We start from the raw sequence: 14,808 nt of genomic DNA, 5'->3' as shown, positions 1-14,808 counted from the left end.
CTCCATCTCAAAAAAAAAAAAAATGCAGATGAATCTAAGGGCATTCTAATTGTTGCATGGACCTCTGAACCACTTCCATCTGAATGGACCAGGCCATACCTCGAGTACCAGCATAGTTGGAACCAATCAGTCCCTGCACGATAGTACTGGTTCTCAAAGCACAGGCCTTAGGCCACTAGCATCAGCGTCACCTGACAACTTGCTAGAACTGCAAAATCTGAGGCTGCAGAGTGGGACCCAGCAATGTGTGTTTTAACACGCCTTCCAGGGGGATTCTGAGGCTTGCACAACACAGAGAACATCTGCACGAAGCAAACTTGTAAGACTACTGGTCTGTTTGCCAGGCCGGCTCACCATCCAGGCACACGTAGGTGAGTAAGTCATGGACCCTGCCCTCCAGGGGTGAAGCAGAGCCAGCAGCCATGGGGAAGGAAGATATTTCAGAGATGATGGGAATTACAGTGAGAAACATGAGCTGGGGGCTGAATGGATATCAGGGGAGGCGGGACAAAGGGGACCAAGGAGCCCAGAATGACTCCCAGGTCTGATCGGATTCATTGCCACCAAGTGTGGATGCCACCACATGAGACAGGGAACCCAGCGGGAGGGGTGGGCTCTGGAGACAGTGAGTGCATTCCAGGCTCTGCTGCAGCCCTCTTCTCCCTCCCACTCCTGATGGGCTCCAGCTACTCCCACTGAGCCTAGCCCTCTCCACCCAGTGCCTGCTTCCTGTCCATCCTCCAACTACTCACTGGTCATCTCCACCTAAATGAAAGTTTAACTTGTACACCAAGGGCATTTAGCCCTGGCGAGGGTAGGACAGGGCCCTGACCTAAGGTACATAGAAGGACTAACAAGAGCCCAGCAGCAGCTGGGGTTGGGCCACAAATAAAAGGAGCCCACGCCCACTCGACTGTGGGGTCTTTGGCAGCCACACTCAGCCCCATGGGTTAGGGTGAAGAAAACAGTCCCAGGTGAGCCGGGCACGGTGGCTCAAGCCTGTAATCCCAGCACTTTGGGAGGCCAAGGTGGGCGGATCACGAGGTCAGGAGATTGAGACCATCCTGGCTAACACGGTGAAACCCCGTCTCTAATAAAAAATACAAAAAAAAACTAGCCGGGCAAGGTGGCGGGCGCCTGTAGTCCCAGCTACTCGGGAGGCTGAGGCAGGAGAATGGCGTAAAACCCGGGAGGCGGAGCTTGCAGTGAGCAGAGATCCGGCCACTGCACTCCAGCCTGGGCGACAGAGCGAGACTCCGTCTCAAAAAAAAAAAAAAAAAACAAAACAAGAAAACAGTCCCAGGTGGTTCCAGGGGTGAGGGTCTGGAAGGCGAGGAAACAGATGGTCATGGATGTGATATCGGGGCCGGGTAATGGTTGTAAGAGGTATCAGGGAAATGGGATGTGGCTCCATCACCAGCCGTGTGGCTGCCATCAGGGGAGGGAGGGCTGGGGCCCAGGACCCAGTGGAGACTGGCACATCAGACCACAGTCCTGGAAGCTGCTATGGTCAGTGTGTGGCCATGGGGCTAAGAAGCCAAAGTGGAATAAAGACAAGGCCCCTGGGCACAGAAGTTGGAGAAATCCCTAAAAATCACAAGACAAATCCGATGTTGTCCTGTGAAATAAACCCTTCAGCGGCAACCCCAGTGTGCTCCACATGAAGCCCAAGCTCCATGGCAGAGCCTCTAGCTAGGGCCACAGGTCCCAGTCCCGCTGCTTTTTTTTTTTTTCCTTTTCTTTTTTTTTTTTTTTTTTGAGACGGAGTTTTGCTCTTTTTACCCAAGGTGGAGTGCAATGGCACAATCTCGGCTTACCGCAACCTCCGCCTCCCAGGTACAAGCAATTCTCCTGTCTCAGCCTCCCAAGTAGCTGGGATTACAGGTATGCACCACCAAGCCCAGCTAATTTTGGATTTTTAGTAGAGACAAGGTTTCTCCATGTTGGTCAGGCTGGTCTTGAACTCCCAACCTCAGGTGATTGGCCTCCCAAAGTGCTGGGGTTACAGGTGTGAGCCACCGTGCCTGGCCCCAGTCCTGCTTCCTTTTTCTTTTTCTTTTTTTTTTTTGTGATGGAGTCTCGCTCTGTCACCCAGGCTGGAGGTGCAGTGGCATGATCTTGGCTCACTGCAAGCTCTGCCTCCCAGGTTCACACTGTTCTCCACCTCAGCCTCCTAAGTAGCTGGGACTACAGGCTCCTGTCCTGCTTCTTATCCCAGGGCAGTGATTGCTTCAGCTCCCTTCCCCTTAACCAAGCAAGGGGGGTGGGTTGGGATATTATGTGGTCACCTCCCCTAAAGTCATCCCCTGTGCACATCTGGCCCCTGCTCACGGTCCTCCTGCCCTCTGACCTACAGCCCAACCAGCCTGCCTTCTCCTCGGGGCCCGACATGCTCTACCCACCTCTCTTTCTCACCTTCAGCCAGAAGCATGGGCCTTTCAAGTCAGTGAAACCACAAGGGGGCAGAAGAGGAAGGCAGCGTGATCAACAGGAGGCAGGGGACGCTGGTGACAAATGGTGCTGTGCCTTCACAACTCACCGTGCCCAAGGATTGGAGGGAAGATACACAGGAGCCCAGTTCTGAGCAAAAGCCCAGCAAGGCCCTTGTAGGGCCTCTGGGCAGGGCATCAGCCCAAGTCACCCATGCTCCAGTCATGGAGACGTTGTCATTGCCAGCCTATTATTCCTACACTGAGGATGGTGGTCGTGGCTCTGGACTGCAAGCAAAGCGGGCCAAGTTGAGCATCTCAGAGGACACCCACCACCCAGAAGGAGAGCCTTTAAAAAGGAGGAGGGGGCAAGGATCTGTTGGCCATATTGGCTGAAGAGCCTACTGTAGTCCCAAAGTGAGCTCAGTGGCAGGTGTGGCCCTGGGGGCCCTGAAGCCCTGGCCGTGCCCCTCTGTCCCAGAGAGCTGGTTCACATAGAGTTTAAGGCAGAGGCCCAAATCCACCGCTCACTCATCAACAGCTACCAAGTCAGCCGTGGTTGAGAGCTTGGCAGGTAGTGTTGAAAACCACAACAAATACTCTAAGGAAATGGAACAAAGGAAGAGGTTTAAACACGTATAGGGCAATGACGAGCACACAACACTCAGCCAAACCAAAGGACAAAAGAGCCACTGGTGTCACCAAAGCTAAAGAGGGGCATGGCCACAATGGGGTCCCTATCCCTGACCAGTGAGGAGGGAAACCGCGATGGATGGCCTCCATGAAGCTATCACTGGCACTCAGCTAGTTCCTTGACTGGGAAATATTCCATTTATATTTCCTTCTTCCTCGTCATAGCACCAGGCCCAGGAGCCAGTGCCTCTGCGTGTGTGTGCACGTGTGCTGTGTGTGCAAGTGCTCGAGTGTGGGCAGATGTGTATGCACATAGGTATGGGTGCATGGGTGTGCATATATGTGTGCGTGGGCATGAGTGTGTGTGCACATGTATGGGGCACATGTTTGTATGTAGGGGGTGCATGCATATGTGTGTGCATGCAGGCAAGGCACATGCTGTGTGGGAGCACCTGTGTGTGTGTGCATGTGTGTGAGCGTATGTGTGTGCCCATGCATATGGCAGCAACTCGCAGCAGATGCACAACCAACACCCATTGTGGATGTAATTGAATAAACACATTTTTTCATGGCATTCAAGGCCATGGTGGTGGTTTTGATGGGAATGAGGAGTCAGCACCAGGAGAACCAGGAGGTCCAGCACAGCAAAGAGCTGGTCCCAGCAGTTCCGGGAAGGTGGAGTGTCAGCCCCATGAAAGGAGCTGCCACTCGTCCCCCCAGTGGAGTGGAGCAGCTGCACCCTCCATCACCTCTGCAGTCATACCCTCCCCAAGACTGTGGCAACTTGGGCAGTTTGTTTGCCTTGCTCCAAAGCATTTGGTGCAATTTTCACAATTTTCACAATGCAGCAGCAAAGAATGAAGTGGTTAGGAAGACCACATAAATGGAAAAACAATGGTAGACTAGGGAAACAAAGGCAGGGTACATTGAGAACATAAAATTGAGGAATACCACAAGGCCTTCCACTAGAGGAACGTGGCTACAATAGATCAACTTGAATTGTGGCTCTAAGGTTCCTAGCAGCCAAAGCAAACAAGGAAACAAGATCAGTGCTTATAAGACATAACCCATTTGCTGTTCTTAGCCATTACTTTTGTTCCTAGGGTCTGGAAAAATGTTTCCCATGTGGCCTCATGGAGGGCTTGCCTGGGAGAAGGGCTGCGGCTTTCAAATCATGTTTCCACATCCCAGAGATGTTGGAAGTGATGAAACGGGGGAGAAGGGATGAGCTCAGATCCTGGGCCTTCTTCCTCCCCACAACGTCAGCTCCTGCAAAGCATCTCTGCTTTTCTGGGTAGTACTTAGAATGCTGCCCAGAGCTGGCAGCTGCTCATTTCAATTCACAGCTGCCAGATATATCACCTTTGACTTCGTTAAAATTTCTTCTGTCCGTTTTCCAGCATCCAAGACTCCCAGGGGCCGTTCCCCTTTCTAGGCCAACAGAGCTCCCAGTGAGACCCAGGAAGCCCGCATCTGGGTCCCTGTCCCCTTCTCGTCCTCCTCCTCTCTCCCACCATCCCCAGGCAATGTTCTCAAGCCTTACCTGGGCTCACAAGCCCCCTGGGAGGGTAGAGTTTCTCCTAAAATTGCTGTTCTCTCAAGAATTCTCCTGTAGGGCTTTTTTCTCCTCTCTCCTCAGACAGCGAAGAGAAGGGAAAAAAGCTAAACACTCAACAGGGAGGGAAAGGCTGTGTCCCCAACATGAAATATTCCAAGTGTTCTTGATTATAGTGCATCATGGATTATATCTAAAACATGTTAATGACCACAGTGAGAGAGGAAGGGCGAAACAGCACATTAAAAGTACATCTCAATTGCAAGACAATTTCCAATTTCACATTAAAATTGCAAAAAAGACATGCCTATTAGAATTAGCAAAATGGATTTATTAGAAAGGGCTGTCTTTTTATATTTTTTCCCAACACAAGAATTTAGAGGTCCCTAATCAATGTCTCTTATTTTTTGAGGAGGAAATTGAGATCTAAAAGGTTACAGACCTTCCCCCACCCCCCAGTTAAAGGTCTCTTGACTCACCTGCTGCCTCTTTATGGGTTTCCAATGGTTTATCACTTTTTGTAACTCCTTGATAAGGCACTGCCTTTCCAGTAGCAGGTGCTAAGAAAGCTAGTAGGTAAGTAGAGATAAGATAGAAAGAGGTAAAGAGAGTCAGATTTTTCTACACTGGCTTCCTGGTTAGACTAGGAACCTACTTTCTTCCCATTGCTTTGCGGCCCAAAGGTTAGGAGGTCCTTCCTGAGGATACGGGAGATAAGTTCCAGAACCTTCTGGAAAGTGTCTTAACTGAACCATGGAAACTTACAGAGAATAGGAGCCCATTAAAAGCCCTTTTTGTGTTTCAGTGTTGCTAAATGCAGTGGCAGACTGACGAGATTGCTCAGGACTGATTCCAAATTTGGAGCCATGAGCTGTGCTGGGCGGTATATAAGCATCATCAGGTGTGTTGGTTTAAAATACGCATGCCTGGGCCTCACACCCCACGGATTCTCATATGCTAAGGTTGATATAAGGCCTAGAGAGGTTGTTCAAGCTTCCCAGATGATTTTAATTGTGGTGAAATAGCTACAATTCCCAGGCAATGGGGATGCATGACCAGGTGTGTGAGAACTGAGGACTACAGGTGCTGAGCATGCTCACCTGGCCACAAACCCAGGTAGAGATTCACCTTGATGCAGTCTCATGTTCATTTGGGAACAGAAGAAAGGCAGTTTGAGCTGCAAGGCAGTGATCTCAAAGAGCTCACAGAGGACTCTGTATTTAATTTAGTGGGAAATGGGTAACTCTGGCAGGTTCTTGAGGAGGGTAGTGGTAAGAGATGAATTTTATAAAGACAAAAGATAGAACAGTGTGTCTGTATTGAGATGCATGGAGATGCACACATTTCTTGAGCACAACCACACCAAATAGCCTGTGCCAGGGGTCTGGAAAGCTACAATCCCTGACTGAGAAATTTATAATCCAGTTGGGGAGAAAAGTCACTGGTGTGTCGGAAAATAACCGATGCAAACCACTAAGCCACTTCAAGATCTGTCAATCAGAACTGGCACTAGAGATGTGTACTACAAACCTTAGAAGACACTTGACTTTAAGAAAAAAGACAGGTGAAATCAAAGACCTCTGTAAGCTTGAATTTGGGGAACAGCTAAGAGTTAGATGGATGATAGTGAAAGATTTCTGAGACAGTACCTGGCAGTGCCTAGACATTCATAAGTTCAAATCTTAATTTATGTTATGGATTACTTTTTTAGAAACAGAAGACCAGTGGTTGTTTTGAATTATTACTTTTAGAAATTGTTTTTGCCATCCCATTACTGGGTATATACCCAAAGGATTATAAATCATGCTGCTATAAAGACACATGCACACGTATGTTTATTGCGGCACTATTCACAATAGCAAAGACTTGGAATCAACCCAAATGTCCATCAGTGACAGACTGGATTAAGAAAATGTGGCACATATACACCATGGAATACTATGCAGCCATAAAAAAGGATGAGTTCGTGTCCTTTGTAGGGACATGGATGCAGCTGGAAACCATCATTCTTAGCAAACTATCACAAGAACAGAAAACCAAACACCGCATGTTCTCACTCATAGGTGGGAACTGAACAATGAGATCACTCGGACTCGGGAAGGGGAACATCACACACCGGGGCCTATCATGGGGAGGGGTGAGGGGGGAGGGGGGAGGGATTGCATTGGGAGTTATACCTGATGTAAATGACGAGTTGATGGGTGCTGACGAGTTGATGGGTGCAGCACAGCAACATGGCACAAGTATACATATGTAACAAACCTGCACGTTATGCACATGTACCCTAGAACTTAAAGTATAATAATAATAAAATAAATAAATAAATAAATAAAACTTACACCAAAAAAAAAAAAAAAAAAGAAATTGTTTTTTAAATGTAAAGGTGAAAATAAAGCCACTAACAGAGACCAGGTTGTCTGTCATGGTGTATCAGGAGGGCAGCACGTGCCAGCTGGCTCTGCAGAAGCCAGGAGTACTTGGATTTGAGGGATTGGACGAGGTTCCCCAGAGCAGTGTAGGGCTTCCTCTGGGTCCCATGGGATGCTGTCACGGCGATCCTTCACATTTCTGGGAAACATGTCCTCAGATCTTACAAGTGTCTGACCACAAACCACTTCAGAAAATTCTAAGCTGGGTGCAGTGCCTCACACCTGTAATCCCAGCACTTTGGGAGGCCGAGGCAGGTGAATTACTTGAGCCTAGGAGTTTAAGACAACATGACAAAACCTGGGCAACATGACAAAACCTTGTCTCTACAAAAAAATTAGCCGGGCATTGTGGAGCACACGTATAGTCCCGGCTACTTGTTGGGGGCTGAAGCAAGAGATCACTTGAGCCTAGGAGGTCAAGGCTGCAAAGAGCCAAGATCATGCCACTGCACTGCAGCCTGGGTAACAAAGTGAGACCCTGTCTCAAAAAAAAAAAAAAAAAGAAGGAAAAAAGAAAAGAAAATAAAAGAAAGAAGAAAGAAAATTCTAATGCCATGCCAAGAAAGCAGTTAGCATGAATTTAAAATGAGGTATAATTTGACTCACACTTGGACTGAAAATGGTCTCTTCAACAAATTGCTGCAACAAGTGGTTGAAATTTAATTCCCAAACCATTTTAAAATTTACAATGAAATAATGAAAGAAAGTCTAATTTTTTTAGAAGCAAGGGTCTCGCTATGTTGCCCAGGCTGGTCTTGAATCCCTGGACTCAAGCAATCCTCTCGCCTCAGCCTCCTAAGCAAGAGTCACCATGCCTGGCTCCCTTTTTTTTTTTTTTTTTTAAAAGGATAATATATTTTATTTTAAAGAGCAAAATATATCATCCTTGAGGGTCCTCCTGCCTTGTCGGATCATGCGACGATCCCGAGTGTGGTCTCATGTACCTCAGCCCCGACCCGGTCTCTCCCTGTGGTTCTCTGACATTGTATTGAATCCTGGTCCTCTCCACTCCGCCCATCACTGCAGCCTTGTAGAAGCAGGTCTTGTGTGACATGCTTCCTGCCCAGGCCAGTTGGCTCAAGCAGTGTTGGGTGACTCTAGTGTCTAAGCATCTGGGTTTAGTGCCCATGCCTTTGCTGGCCCCCAGGTAGCCAGCCCCAAAACTCTGCTCTGTGATTTAAAGTAACCATAGCACTCTACTACTGAAGAAGGACCCACGCAAGTTTTCCTCCTGGAGCAGGGAAAGATACTACCAAGGCAGGAGAACGGCGTGAACCCGGGAGGTGGAGCTTGCAGTGAGCCGAGATCGCACCACTGCGCTCCAGACTGGGCAACAGTGTGAGACTCCATCTCAAAAAAAAAAAAAAAATTAAGATACAAAGACGAAAAGTAAGTTTGCATTTTGATTATACCATGGATTATGTTTATTCAATGTATCAACCATACTAGTGAATTTCTAAAGGACAAATATAACTTTCAAATAAGGCACAAAATAATAAAATGAACAACTTACCATCATACACATCAAACATCACCACCTAATCCCAAAAGATTTATGGGTCACATGTCATCCCTAGAAAGGTTCTTCATTACATTCTTCTTCACATAACAAAACTGTCCCGGAATATGTAGCATTCTGTGAATGAAACTCTATTTTTACGGGAACTTAGGGAGGTTGGTTATTTATAGGAATCTGTGAGGACTCCCTTTGTACATTGAAAAATCATTTCCGAGTTATTTGGGGGTGGAGATTAGTCTGGCTTCCTAAGCATCAGCTTGCTCAAAGAAATCTTTAAAGTTTTCTTTCCATTTTAGCTGAGAAAATAGAAATAAAAGTGGCAGATAGGTTGGCCTTCTAACAAGGGAGGCTGGGTGTGGTGGCTCACGCCTGTAATCCCAGCACTTTAGGAGGCCAGACGCATGAGTTCAAGACCAGCCTGGCCACCATAGTGAGACCCTGCCTCTAGAAAAAACAAACAAACAAACAAACTTAAAAATTAGCTGGGCATGGTGGCATGTGCCTGCAGTCTTAGCTATTCAAGAGGCTGAAGTGAGAGGATCGCTTGAGCCCAGGAGTTCCAGGTTACAATGAGATTGCACCACTGCACTCCAGCCTGGGCAAGAGAGCCAGACCCTGTCTCTAAAACAAAAGAGCAGGAGTACCCAGACTTAAACCCACAACAGGAGGAAGAAAGGCCCCATTCCTTCATGCACGGGTATTCTCCCTCGGGACCTCTTTCACAGCCTTCCTATGCCACTCCCACTGTTTCTCTTTGCCTCCGGGAGGCATCCAGAATGTTGCAGCCATCTGTCACCATGAGCTCTGAAATAACACCTAAAGCTGCAGGGTGTGCATTCAGATGCTCTTCGTTAGGGCATCTGGCCGGGGCTTGCTGGCCGCAACTGTCTTCATCACAGATAATGTATCTGTAATATCTGAGGATCTCTTGACAAGAAAGGACTTGCTAAGAAGCCAACTTATCCACCTGTCAGTCTTCCAGTTAAAACACCTCTTCAACCACCCCCAGATGGTAAAATCTACATGTTTTCAAACATTTACAACATGAGCTTCTACAACTCTTAGTCACCCTTTTTTATGGGCAACAATGCACAAAAGTCACAAGATAAACATTAGCCACTGCCCAAAATAAAGAAAGGAAAATGCTCATCTCTCTCTGTCCCAGCCCTGCTGGGGCAATATCCCATCTGCCTTCCTCTGAGACCTGCAGAAACAGGATTGGGCTGGACTGGCCAATGGTCATGCTCCTTCACCTCTCACCTGGCTAAGCTGCAGCCTCTCCCCTAATTAAGCACATGTGCACATGTGTGCATGCACAAACACACCCGGAGAACCAAAAGAGATTCAGGTGGAAGCCAAATATGAAATGAAGCCTATCATTCAGGGTTTTTTTCAAAATTCATTTTGAACTTCTTATTTCAGCAGCAGCCTGCTCTGGTTCAAATATTCTGAGAATGTGTCTCCCGCCACATAACATGCTTCATGTTGCCTTTCCTCATTCTAAATGGGCCACATTCATGGACTTCAAAGAATTACTGTTTTAACATTTGCCCTTTCCTGATTTTATAAACTTTTCTTCAATACCACTGCAGCTCATCTTTCTATTCCTTAGTGTCTTCCTTTGTCTGTCGTCGGATGGTGGCATATCTATATGTATGAGCAGCATTTTAATTCTTTGACCATGCTCACTTCCAGTATTCCTTTAAAAAGTCATGATTATGGGCCTTTGTGCTCACTCACACAGCCTCCAGAGAGTCTCTTGCACTTTCTCCTGGCCCCTCTCCTGAAGAGCCTAGTGACATTCAACCATTTGTCTTTTAGAGGGTTTTTGCTCTTTTCTTCATTCTCTTCCACTGTGGATTAGAGGAATTGTGTTGATAGGGCTGACATCCCATATGCCACAGCATCCATGACTAGAGAGGACAAGCCCTCCTTTTTTTTTTTTTTTTTTTTGTTCCTATTCAAAAAATTGGGGAAGGATTCTGATTGGGCTAATTTAGGTCACATGCTTACCCTTGAGCCAATCAGCTCAGTAAGGCCAACGGTGCCATCTTCAAGAATATGGCAATGCCCAATCAAATGGATAGAGCAGTTTCCAGAAGCAATCGAAAATCTATTCTCAAGAGAACTGAAGACAAAGTAGTCAAAACAATAGACACTCACAATAATTAGCCGGGCATGATGGCAGGCACCTGTAATCCCAGCCACTCAGCAACCTGAGGCAGGAGAATCGCTTGAACCCTGGAGGCAGAGGTCACAGTGAGCTGAGATGGAGCCACTGCACTCCAACCTGGGTGACAAAGTGAGATTCTGTCACAAAAAAAAAAAAAGCCACTCACAATAAAGTATGTGTAAGCCTGCATGTAGGTGTAGTGAGCTATGATAACTTTGCTGCCTGAAGACATGTTTATACATAATAAACACATCACAAAGAAGTTATCAAAATGCCAATAACTACTACACTAATTTAATATAGATTCTGAATAACTTTCAGTTTTTCTAGAAAAAGTTAGAGTTAAGTATTAACTTAAAATTTTAAATTTAAGGATAAGAATTAAAAATAAGAAATACACAATGTACAGCCTCCACATCAGCAAAGGAGAAAAATGGGGAACATTAAAAAATTTCAAAGACAGGCTGGGAAAGAAATGCAAACAACAAGGATGGTAAATAGAAAATACAGAAGATGTTTGAAATGAAGTTTAAATGTGTAAGAAATCACACTAAACAGAAATGGATTAAACTAACTTTTTAAAAGAGACTATCCATATTGTATTGTTTTTAATCAGGCTGCGTCTGTCTTATCTATAAAAGTTATGCCTAAAACAAAATGACAAGAAAGATTGGGAAAAGATGTACTATGCAAATACTCAACAAAAGTTTGCATGGTGATATTAATTTGTAGTAAAATATTATATAATTATACTAAAAATTATTAACAGACATAAAGAGGATGGCTACATAAGAATAAAAGAAACATTGCACCAAAATTTGGTTGCATCTACCAAAATAATCCTGAAACATACTGAGCAAAACCTGACATAATTGCAAGCAGAAATTAATAAAACCACAACCATCATGGAAGATTTTAGCTCAGACACTATACATCAAGTAAGTACAAAATTCGTAAAAATATAGAAGGGTTATATATGAAAGGGAGCTAGTCACCAAATCATGATTGAAATCCAACCTGTGATGCAATTTTAGGCAAGTTATAAAAAACAGAAGCGTCCACACTGTAAGCCCATTGTCAGCACCCTTTCTCTTATCACACTGACAATCATTTACCCATGAATAGCATGACTGAAAAGCTATTACTGCCAGAAAATGATTAAATAATCTGGATTACAACACACATTTTCAAAACTTGCCAAAGGGTGACAGTTTTGTAAAAACAAGAGGAAGGCAGTCCTTGGCTTTTTATCGTATCATTGATTTGAAAAAATGGCATCAGGCTTAAAGAGCAAATAAGACGATAACATCTCCCATAGTCTCTGCCCGAAGACTTGCCACCTACTGACTGGGGGGCTGGTCACTCAGGAACTCTTTCTAGGGCAGGGCTTCCCGTCTAGAATTTTTGCAGGAACTTAAAGAATAAAAGACTCAAAACAACACTAAAGATTACAATAGAATTTTCATGCTGCCTATGAAAGCATCCACAGTTAGTGTGACCCTTGACTATTATTTACGAGAATATCCCGGGTCAGGAATGCTTATTGCCCTGTCTGGACTCTTTTATATACTCATGTTCACATCTGATTCAGGCTCAATTGTACACTAAGCCTCTTAACTCTTCCTCGGAAGAAAGGTCAGGAGAAAAGCTACTTCACTTCAAATGCCCTGCTTCATTCAATGAGCCTGTGATCAACACTATCAGAACAATATATATCATTTATTTTAACAAAAGGTATTTCAAATGTTGATCCAAATCCATTGACCCTCTTGAAAAGAATTCATAACACATCAAGGTGCCATGGCCCAACACTTGAGAACTACAGTCCTAGGGTCTCGCCATCCTTACATCCTTTCTGATGCTTCATAACACACAACATTTTGCTTTAGTTGAAACTAGCTCCTGGAAGGCAAATGAATAGTTAACCGCATCATCCATTCACTAATAAATTATAGAATACCTACTCCGTGTCAGGTCTTGGCCCAGGCATTGGGAGTCAACATGAATCAAATAAGATCCCTGCTCTTGCAGAGCTTATGATGCAGGTGGGGAGACCTAGGCAAGCAGGTAATAACAACACACTGCTACTACAATCAGATAACCAAAGAGGCCATGAGGGCACCTAGGAGAGTCCCCTTGCTGGAGAGCGTAGCATAGAGTAAAGGCATCAAGTCCTGAAGGCGGTAACTGGGCCAAGTCATGAAAGAAGAGTAGGCAGAAAGGAGGCGGGGAGTAGGTAATGACAGTGGTTAGAGCATTAGGGCAGAAGGTTTAACATGTGCAGGGCATAAAGATAGCAGCAAGCACCAGACACTGGGAGGATTGTGAGTGCAGAAGAAAGTCTAGGAAGTGAGTGGTAAGAGATGAGGCTGCAGAAGCCAGCAGGAACCAGACACAGCCTTGTGTGCACCCTGAACAAGGAGAGACGCACATGCCTGGCCCTACAAGGAGGCTTAGCTTCATCTCTACAGCAGTTCTTCATGGATCTCGAGGCCAAAATAGCCTACTTCTTTGTCTTCTTGGGGCTTTGAATCAATTCTTTAGCCTTTTGTCCTGTATTTCCAGCTGCCAGGAAAAGAATCCCTCCAGACGTCTTCAATGCCTGTGGCCTAAAGCGCAGACTTTCAAGTTTTTTGGGTTTTTTTTTTTTTTTTTTTTTTGAGACGGAGTCTCGCTCTGTCGCCCAGGCTGGAGTGCAGTGGCCAGATCTCAGCTCACTGCAAGCTCCGCCTCCCGGGTTCACGCCATTCTCCTGCCTCAGCCTCCCAAGTAGCTGGGACTACATGCACCCGCCACCTCACCCGGCTAGTTTTTTGTAGTTTTTAGTAGAGACGGGGTTTCACCATGTTAACCAGGATGGTCTCGATCTCCTGACCTCGGGATCCACCCATCTCAGCCTCCCAAAGTGCTGGGATTACAGGCTTGAGCCACCACGCCCGGCCGACTTTCAAGTTTGACATTCCAGGTGTGACGCCAACTCCAGGCAATCCACCTGCCTCTCTGCAGACTTTCTTCTCCTACCCACCTGTGTCCTAGTAACAGAACTTACTCTTCGCCAGCTCTTTTCAATTGCTTGCAGCAGCCTAGCTCCACCTCTGTAGCCACATTCACTGTCCGGGACTCACCTCGAGCTGCCCCCTTTGGTGGAGCATCAGAAAATGTCTTCCCAATAATTTGGCATTTTGTATGCACCACCTGGCATTGTCAAATTTCTTCTCATATGTTTACTTCTCATGTCCTGAGCTCCTGGAGGTAGTGAATGTGCTCTGAAAGACACATTCTACATTTCAAAAAGTCAGTTGGGTTAGTATGGATCAGAACCTGAGTTGTGCTCTCTCGTTGTTAAAAGGGAGCACCTTGGTTGTTAGACAGCAGTAAAGGCTAACCCCAGACTGAGATGTCTTGACCTAATAGACAAGTGCCGGAGTCCTGAAAAGGATCCACTTCCTCCCATTGAGATTCCAACTATTTAATGCTGGTTCCTCCACAGTCAAGGTCATCTCCAGGCCTGGTGACCCAGGGATCTTGGGTCACTGAATGGGAAACATGAGGACTATTTACCTCTGAAAGTGGCAATGTACATTTTTAAGGTGACTGTCCTCTTTTTCTGTATAAATTTTGGTATTGTTCAAATCTATGGCACATATATAATATACATTCATAAGAAAAACAATTATTAAAGTTTTTGAATGCAAAATAATCAAGAAGCTCATAAAAATGATGCCATAGTTGGATGATGTAGGAGGTTGTTTTTTACTCCCAAACACCTTAGCACGTGGGGGACACAGATGAGTTAAAAAAAAAAAAAAAGAATATCAATCCTGCCATTTGAGTCAATATGCATGCATGTGTGAGTGGCTGTGTGTATGTGTGGGGCTTTTCAGTGAATGGTCAAAAGGGGGGTGTGAAGGAAGAGAGGAAGACTAAGAAAGAACACGTAAGAAGCAGAAACACTAGCAAAGACCAGGATATGGAAGAATATGGAAGTCCTTCCTCTAGCCCTTGAGAGAAACACTCATTTCTTGAAGCAGGAAAAGGCCTGAGAAGGATGAAGTCTCAAAGTTTTTGGA

Source organism: Macaca mulatta, chromosome 9 (assembly GCF_049350105.2).
Source record: "Macaca mulatta isolate MMU2019108-1 chromosome 9, T2T-MMU8v2.0, whole genome shotgun sequence".
In the NCBI taxonomy this organism is placed as follows: Eukaryota; Metazoa; Chordata; class Mammalia; order Primates; family Cercopithecidae; genus Macaca; species Macaca mulatta.
Note: the sequence above shows the minus strand (reverse complement) of the source record.